The following is a 10,026-nucleotide window of genomic DNA, read 5'->3' as shown; positions in this document are numbered from 1 at the left end:
GTTGGTCTCTTGCCACTATCTCTGCCTCTCTGCACAGTACTCACTGCCCCTCGCTACTGATCATTGATTCAACTTTGTTTAGCAACCCCGCTCTAGCAAAATGAGTGATTGATCACTCTGGTGTGTTCTCTAACTGACCCTTAAGCCTCTTCTTATACTTTTCTCGTTGGTCCTTCAATAGCCAAGATTAAATATCTAATCAACGGCTAAGATTAGATTTGGCTTGATCCATGACTTTTGGAACCTTCTAACCCATTTTTATATTAATACCCATTAATATTTTATTTTTCCTAAGTTTAGACTTAGGAACTCCATTAAAAACATTAATTATTTTAATATCTCCCAAATTGGGTACAATCTGCCCAAACCATTTCTGGGTTTTTGAGATCTCTTGTGCTTTAGCCTCTCCACCAATTTTCATGGCTAGAGCACATCCGGTGCTACCCAAAATCAATACCAACACCTTCCTTGCAAGCATTAGCACATACAGTGAACTTTTTCTTCAGATCCGCCACTTTTAAAATAGGGGTAGCAATCAGTAATTGCTTCAAGTGTTCAAAACTTTTTTGACATTTTGTTGTCCACTTGAAAGCCTTTCATTTCTTTTACAGGGAGGTAATTAGATAAGCAATTTTAGAAAATCCTTCAATAAATCGACGATAGTATCCAGCGATCCCCATGAAGGACGAAATGTCTGCAAGATTCCTGGGGACAGGCCATTCCATGATGGTTTTGATCTTTTCGGGATCTACTGCTATTCCTTCTGATGATATAATGAGTCCCAGATATTGAATCTAATTCTTGTAGAAATCACACTCACTGTATTTAGCATATAGCTAGTTATCCCGTAAAGTTTCAGTACAATCCTCAAGCTTTTTTCATGGTCTTCTAAATTCTTAGAGCATATGAGAATATCGTCAATAAATATTAGGACAAATTTGTCTAAATAAGGATGGAATATCCCATTCATCAATATCATAAACGTGGTAGGGGCATTGGTAAGCCCGAAGGGTAATACTACAAACTCAAAGTGTCTGTATCGAGTCTGGAATGCTATCTTACAAATATCCTCCTCCTTAATTCGTATTTGATGATTACTTGACCTTAAGTCAATTTTTTAAAACACCCTTGCCCTTTTAACTTGATCAAACAGATCATAAATCCTTGATAGTGGGTATTTATTCTTAATAGTCAGATTGTTCAGCTGTCTATAATCAATGCAGAATCACAATGTACCATCCTTCTTTCGTACAAATAATACAGGCGCTCCCCAAGGTGACATGCTTGGGCATATATAACCCTTATCAAGAATTTCTTGTAGTTTCATTTGAGTTATGTTAATTCAAGTATGCTCATGCGATATGGCGTCCTTGATACTGGGGTTGCACCCGGAATTAACTCTATGGTGAAATCAATGTTCCGCTTAGGTGGAACCCCAGGTATTTACTCTGGGAAAACATCAACAAATTCTTGAATAATTGGTACATCCTCCAAGGTGGTTATTTTATCTTTAGAATTTGTATAACCTACCTGAACTGCATAAATTTGGTAGCCTTTTCGAATCCATCTCCCCAACTGGTTGGTGGTAATAGGTCGCAATTTAGCAGCTCTCTTAAGTCCTTGAATCTCTTGCCTTTCATCATTCTCTCCAAGGAAACTTACAGTTTTCTCTTTTCAATTTACTGTCGACAATGTTTCTCCAACCAATCCATTCCAACCAATACATCATATGCACTTAAATGTAAAATATTCAAATCCGCTACAATTTTATGTCCAACTGCCTCAAGGGAGCAATTTTTCACCTTATCAGCCACCCTTCGTTTGGGTCCAGTAGCTAATTGTACCAACCAAGGGGTTTTATTTCTTATTTTCTGTAAATTACACAATTCTACTAGTTTTGGAATATGTAACTCAAACTTGCACCTAGATCAATTAAAATGGGAAAAAAATGTTTAAAGAAAACCTTGATTCCTATCATTGTAGGTTGATATTCAGCTTGACCATCATCTAAGAATGTGTTAATCCATGGAATACTTCTAGCCATGTCTCCTACCTTGGATGCTTCTTGAAGGTTAGCAACCTGCTTAGTGCAAGTGCGGTGAGGACAATTTTTGAAATAATGGGGTTCTCCACAACCCCAACATTGTATAGGGGGTTTCTGCTATTGAGTAGCTTTTGGTCGACTTGCCACTTCTGATTTCTTGACTTCAACCTGCTGTCTTGTTTTCTGTTGATTCCTCGCCACCATTTTTTACTGCGGTTTCTTATTCATACTTTTTGTATTAGTGGATTTTTCCCCTCGAAAATTCTGGAAACTATTTTGACCTTTCCTATTTAGCTCCCCTTTTCTACCCTCCCCTTTTTGTTTCATTTGTTGGTAGCAAATTCAGGCCTTCCGGATGGCTTCATCCATTGTTTTGGATAGCAAAATTCCATTTTTTCCTTCATAAAAATGGGCAGGATGCTGATGAAGCGTTGTATCTTGGCTTTATCCTCCCGAAGGTATGGGACATATCTCAGCAAAGATGTAAATTTAGTTACAAACTCATCTATATTCAACTGGACCAATCTCAATTCATGAAACTCCATTGCCTTTTCATCATAGAAGCATTCAATTAAATATTTATCTTTGAAGTTTTTTTGAAATTCGCTCCATGTGATTTCCTACTCCTTAATTTCCTGACCAACTTTGACTTCTTTCCACCACAGGGTGGCTTTTCCCTATAACTGTTAAATTGCCAATATGGCTTTCAAATTGTTATCGTATTCATATACTTGAAAATATTTATTCATATTGATCAGCCAAGCCTCAGCTGCTTCCTCAATGTCACCATCAAATATGGGGGGTTTTATCTTCTTGAACTCCCCTTGAAGTTCAGTTTTTTGTTTCTTAGCCCCCCTGTCAAATGAGACATTATCCGATCTTCCTTCTTCATCATTACATCCCCCTTATGATTCATCGTTGTCTTCTCCATGATGAAATGCCTATGTGTGATTTCCATTTCTTGCACTGGCGTTGGGTCCCCGGTGATTCTGCTAGTTGTAACAGCTTTGGAGAAAATTCCATGTAAAAATATATAAATACCACGGATGATGGAACACGTATTCCAAGATGAATGGTGGGGGAAACATCCTAATGGGTGTTCATTTGGTTGTTTATGGTTAAGGAAATTGAATAAGGCATTAAAGAGGTAAAAAAGATATTTTGGCACATTTATTTATGAAAATAATGGAAATTAGGAGAAAATGAAGGTGAAAGGTCATAGGTTACATGTGAGAAGGAAATTGAAGGAAAATAATGGAAAATGAAAAAAATAGAGGCCTCATTAATAAAAAGGCTTCGGAGGATTAGTTGGCAGGCTCTTGGCTAAGAGTTGGTCAGTTTAGTTTTGGAGCTCTTTCATTAATCTTTCTCTCTCTCATACTCTTGGATATTTAGAGTTTTCTTGGAGCGCTCTTGGAGGGTGTGGCATACTTGGAGTTTTGGAGAAAGAAGGAAAAGGAAGAGTAGGAAAGCACAAGAGGTCATCATTATCAGCAGCTACAATGGGTTTTTATTGCAAGTATTGAGTTGCATGTGTGTTTTCCTCACTAGTTTTGGCATGCATGGTATATGCATGTGGCATGGAGGATGGACGGGATTGACAGTGGATTACCTAGCCTTGCCATTTCCTAGATAGCCATGGTGATTGTGAGTTACTTTCATTGTTTTTTTTTGGTTGGTCCTCATGTTCCTTAGCTTGGGTTGAGTTACTAGTCCTAGATCCTTGGTTGGACAAACGCTCTAGAGCCGTGTATCAGCTTGGGTTGAGTTACTAGTCCTGAAGCCTTGGTTGGACAAACACTCTAGAGCCCTTGATGGGTTGATTTACTAGTCCTAGAGCCTTAGTTAGATAAACTCTATGGAGCCTGGTAAAAGTTGTGGGTTGATTTACTAGTCCTAGATCCTTGGTTGGACAAATGCTCTAGAGCCTTGGATGGCTGGGATAGAGACGGATTTGATGATGGTTTTGGTGATGTCTGACCGTGAGGTAGAATCACTATTTTATTGGTTGAGGTGGATGGCCTCTGGAAGCCCTAGATGAGTTTTGATTGATGTGTTCTATGATATCCCACATTCATGCTTGGAATATGGCACAGGAGTGAATGACTGAAGAGAGATTTGGCTTAGCCATTCTACAGTCAGGTGGAACGTGGAAGTCCCATCCCGAGTTTGGATTTTTGCATCATTAATGAAAGGTTATTTCTCCTTGTATATCTATGAGCATTATGATGGATTATATGTGGTTTATATGGCTATGATTTCATTAGTATTTATGTCCCTATTATGTTGGTTATTTACATGTTTTATGACATCATCCATGAGTGGATCTCATCATGTTCGTACTTGTTATTGAACGATCAATGTATCTATGGCCTAATGGATGAAATGGCAGCTAATGTGATAAGGAGACAATGCTTGATAGGGAATCTCAAATAAGTATGATACCCCTATGCTCAAATATGTTATTTACACATGTAGGTTGCATATTTACTAAGTGTTTGACAAAATTCCTGTCATGGCTAGTAAGGGTCCAATCAAGGTCTTTAATAAGTATTTGTTTTAGTATTATCAATTCCATCTTATTTTAAAGATTTTAAGAGATAGTTCAATTCTAGGCAATGGAGATAGTTCAATTCTAGGCAATGACCTAGGCTTTGGGCCTGAAAAAGTGGTTCAAATCCTAGAGTCACTGGCATAACAATGACAATTTGGGTCTCTGGTCGCTGGCACGCAGGCTTGTGAAAGCGACTTTGGTTTGCTTGTCACATGCATGCATTGTCATGGGAGCGACTTTGGGTTTATTTCATCTAAATGCTAGGTTAACTCAGAGGTTGGGCACCTAGAGTGGTGGATTAGCTCTTGGGGGTCTTGAAGCACATGAGCGAGGTCTGTGTGTTGTGTTTTCATTGAGTCCATTTCCTTAATGTTACCTAGGAGGTTGAATCATATCGTAGTAGCCTCTCATTGTATGTTTACCCCGGTTGGCCAGAGCTTGGGTAGATGTGGGAGGAGGGTGTTGCTGAGTGGTATTAGAGCATGGTTGTGCTCTCCTTTGGTTGTGTGTTGATCATTCTTTCATGTTAGTTGCATGTGTGTTTCTTATGCATATAGTCCATGTTCTTGTTGCATTTGCATGGTGTTGATCATGGTGGTAGTGATGTTGCCATGTGAAGATTGAAGGTGTTTTCATGGAGTATGTCTTCATGTTTGTATGCTTGATTATGCATTGTTATGCATGTCAGTGTTCACATGTTATCAAATGCATGTGAGGTGGTTTTTGTTGTCATGCATCAGGTCATGGTTTGTGTAGTTGATACGGTCATGCATTGATGACTGAACTCTAGCTAGAATGGTGTGTATATGGTTTTGCACTCATGTGTTATATGTCTATATGCAATTGTTATGCATGTATGGTCTTGGTTATAGTTATGCATGAATAGTAGGTCAAAAATTCCTTTTGAAGTCATTGTATACAAATTTAGGTCATCATGGTGCTATTGGTTGTTATGATGCTAATTTGTTGGCTAAAATAGAACAGGAGATATAGATCATCATAATGAGGTTGCAACATGAGACTTCGGGGTAAGAGCAGATCGACATACATGTATTGTATGTTTGGCATGCAAGTATGTAAGTTAAGGATTTTCATATGAATTAGGTTTATGTAGATGTCTTTTGATGTTATGGTTACATTCATGATAGATGTTAGTTGATTAGTGTAGTTATATGCACATGTGTCAGATAGTCAAGAATGATAGTAACCTGTAGTTGTATGCATTTCTATTGTTGTGTTATATTAGATAACCTGATGATTATGTTATATGTTGTTGATGAGTATGTTATAGGTTAAGTTGTTGTTTTTATATGACAGTTAGCTTGACGATTAGGTTATATGTTGCCAATGAGCATGATATATAGCTTATGGTTGTTATATGCTAGTAACTTGATTATTATGATTATTTCATTAAGATATTGATGTCATATGTATCATGCTAAATTGGATTGGAATATGCAGATGATTAGGGTTATGACATTTAGGTATGAGTCGACTTATTGTGTTGCATTGTGTGTTATTAATCTAGACCGATTGTACATATGTGATTGCTATGCATAAGTGATAAATGCTTATGAGTTTATGATGAGAACATGTTAGTTAGTTAATGTTATGGATATGGTGAACTTATTCATGTTGAGTTGACATGTTGTAAAGTTATATCTTGCTAACTAGATTGATTGTGCAGACAAAATAGCCTCCCCTAAGATACACTAAGGTATGAATTTACTTATGTAGTATACTTGGTGCTTCATTCTTGATTATGTCTTCTATTTGATGTTGAGTGTTTGGTTTCTATCATGTCATCTAGTTTATTTATTTAACATGGTATGTTTGCAAGTTGGTTGAATGTTTGATGAGTTGCATAATACGAGTATGTGTTCCAATGATCTTGTTTCAAGATGATTGTACTAACACATATGTGTTGAGATAGTTGATATGTGTTTGAGTATAGTAGGTGATAGTTATATAATTATGTCTAATGACTATGAGTTGACTATAGATTATGACATGATTATTAATCTTGGTAAATGTTGATTTCAAATTGATAGATATGATTGTCTTGATATTTGGAACATGTGGTTGACATGTGTGAGCAGTTGCAGGAAGCATGCTTTCTATTAGCGTGACGAGGTAATAATTGATGTATTTATATAACTAACAGTTGGGTGACGTGACAACATATAGTAAGACTCAGTTGTAGCAGGGTAAAGATAAAAGAAAGGAATCAGGTAAGAATTCCTTTGGATATGTTTGGAAACCCGGATTCCAAACGAACGAGTGCTTTGCATACAAGGAGTCTTCTTAACATTGATTTTGTTTGACATTATGTGGATATGTCCTAGATTCATGAAAATGTACTTAATAGGCATATTAGTTACCCTTTAGTTACAAGTGGATTTATCAAAGAATTGGAGTCCCTTGAGAGATGGCGTGGATGTGTTTAGTTGCAAGAAACATGCTTAGCACAAAAAGATAAGGTAACTGATGTATTGTTATGTTTATTTATACATTGGAAGTTATGTGCTTACAGAAATATGATGCAGGGGACTGCATGGCAAAGAGAGGTTTCCATGAAATCTTGAAGAAGGCTTTAGTTGAGTTTCCTTGAGAACCATGGGGATTTATTCATGGTGTTTGTTGCTAGTCTTGTGCTTTTGGTATTTCGATGCTTTTTTGTGCTTGATTGTGGTTTTGTTTGAGTCTTGTGCATGGCCATCCCACTTGGGTTGTGGTGTCATTATTGGGTTCATGGTTTCCTTCTTGGTTGTTTCTTATCTTGCATTTTATGTTTTGGGTGTCTTGGGAATTATTTTGGAAAGAGGAATGATGATGGAGCTTGGGAGAGATGTGTGGTACCCGAAAGGTAATGTAAGATTCATATGAATCTCTGTGCATGAGTAGGCGCAACGGAAGGTAATACTATGATAGTCGGTTGGACTGGTTGGGTCCATTATGGTAAATGGACGGTGGCGGTACAAACATGAGAAAGGTAACCAGAAAAGGAAAAGTAAATGGATCTGAGGTGTAAGATGCCTTGACTAAGTTGGGAACTATGGTTCTCAATGTTGTGCATGAATAAAGGAAGTTATCTTAACCTTGACCTTGATATCTGGTAATTATGTTATGATCATGATTATGTTGATGTTTATATACATGTATGTATGTATATATGTTGTTGACCAACTAGATCAGTATTATTCTATGTTGATATTTATATATGTATACATGTAGGTATGTATGTCGTTGTCTGACATGATGATGATTGCTTTATGCTAATGATTATATATGTATGTATCTATGTCACTGTTTGACAGGGTTTTCAAGGATCATTCTAGTGGAGAAATTATTGCCTATGCAGGAGAATGGCACGACGAGGTTCCTAGTCTTACGAGAAATCAATTGGGAAGAGTAACTTGACAGAATTGTGAGGCCAATATCATGTGATTATGAGTTGATATAATGTTATTATATTATTTCTATGTTATGGACAGGTTATACCAAGAGATACATCGGCGAAATGCAAGAAGTGTGGTCTGCGACATGCTGGGAAAAGCATGGATAAGACACTAGAAGCAAGGTTGTTTGGTAAAGAGTTCATATGGTTTTGGATGTGTGGTATGAATATTGTGCATATTTCATATATATTGTATATGTTGCATCTGTGATGATTGTGCGCATGCAATATTGTGCATATGTGGTGTGTGTACGTGTTGTTTATGCAATATTATGTGTAGAGTGTTAGTACGTATAGTGTTGTATGAATGTTTCATATTCAATGTTGGGTATAGATGGTGCTATGTACATGTTGGATATACGGTGCTATGTACATATTGTACTACGTGCATGATGGATATGTGGTGTTGTATGCACATAGTTCACTGCGCATATTGAATATGCAATGTTGTGTATAGATGATGTTGTGTACATGTTGGATATGCGGTGTTGTGTACAGATGATGCTATGTACATGTTGGATATGCAGTGTTATGTACATGTGGTGTTGCATGCATGTTGTACATGTGGTACTATGTACATATGGTGTTGTGTGCATGATTGTACAAGTGGTGTTGCGAGAATGTGGTGTTGTGTACATGTTGTACAAGTGGTGTTGTGTGCAGGTGGTGCTGTGTACATGTGGTGTTGCGTATATGTCATGCATGTGGTACTATGTACATGTGATATTGTGTACATGTTGTACAAGTGGTGTTGTGTACATGTTGTGCAGGTGGCACTGTGTACATGTGATGTTGTGCACACATTGTCCAGGTGGTGCAGTGTACAGGTGGTACTGTGTACATGTTGCACATATGGTACTGGTGCATGTGTGGTATTGTGTGTATGCCATACACGCTATGTTGAGGGCATGTGGTACTAGGTATGTGCCTTATGTAGGTGCATGTATTGAGTTGTGTTGTACATCGGGTATTAATTTATTGTGTTGTGTTGCACGCCAGGTGTAGGTGTATGTATTATGTTATACAATGGATGTAGGTGTATGTATTGTATTGTATACATTGGGTGTAGGTGTGTGCGTTGTATGTCAGGTATAGGTGCATGCATTGCATGGTGTTGTATGTTGTGTGTGGTTGTATGTGTGTGATGCACACTATGTATATGTGCACCTAGTTGAAGAGAAGACACTGGGTGTTTGCTGAGTGTGGAAACTGATCCGGTGTGTGTACGAAAGAACACAAGAAGAAGTAAGGATCGACGAAGGATAAGTATTGATATTTTATTTCAATTTTATTATGCATGTGGTTTATGATTCTAGTATATGGTGATTACATGTGAATTATGATATGGTTTATGATGGTTACATGTGATTTATGATTTTGATCTATGATGGTTATGTTTTGAGCTAACCTAATGAAATATTTTTACACATGTTGATTTGATCAAATATGCTAGTTTGACTTGTTATGACAAGGAGCAAACAAGATTGCAAATGTACCTTATTGACTGATGCAGAAGCATGGGAAAAGTCTACAGGCGAGGGAGTGGGGTCCTTTAGCCAGAAATTTCCATGCTTTCCTAGTTTAGGATAAGAATAGAATTAAGAATAAATCATGCTAAAATCATCGCTTATGGATCGTTGTAACAAAGATTTACGCTTTAAATCACTCTATGTAAAATATTTCTTTTGTAAAGGATAATGGATGAGAAAGGATTTATCTATTGATATAAATAAATTGACGGGAGGCTCATAGTAGTGGTGGTGCCCCAGAAGCATTATCATCTAAAGAAAAACCTCTCTCTGCATCTGATTATATGGTTCTCTGTTGAATGTTAATTATATGCGTGTATCAGTTTAATTACTTTCTTCTAAGTTGAATATGGATGAATTAGCATTATTTTCCCATGAATGTTTAGGTTGGAGCCTTTAAAATTGTTCTTCCCTCATATTGACGAGTGTAGGCTTCTTCAAT

This window comes from Pinus tabuliformis, chromosome 6 (assembly GCF_031772625.1).
Source record: "Pinus tabuliformis cultivar Carrire ecotype Pingquan chromosome 6, CPIR1, whole genome shotgun sequence".
NCBI classification, from domain to species: Eukaryota; Viridiplantae; Streptophyta; class Pinopsida; order Pinales; family Pinaceae; genus Pinus; species Pinus tabuliformis.
Note: the sequence above shows the minus strand (reverse complement) of the source record.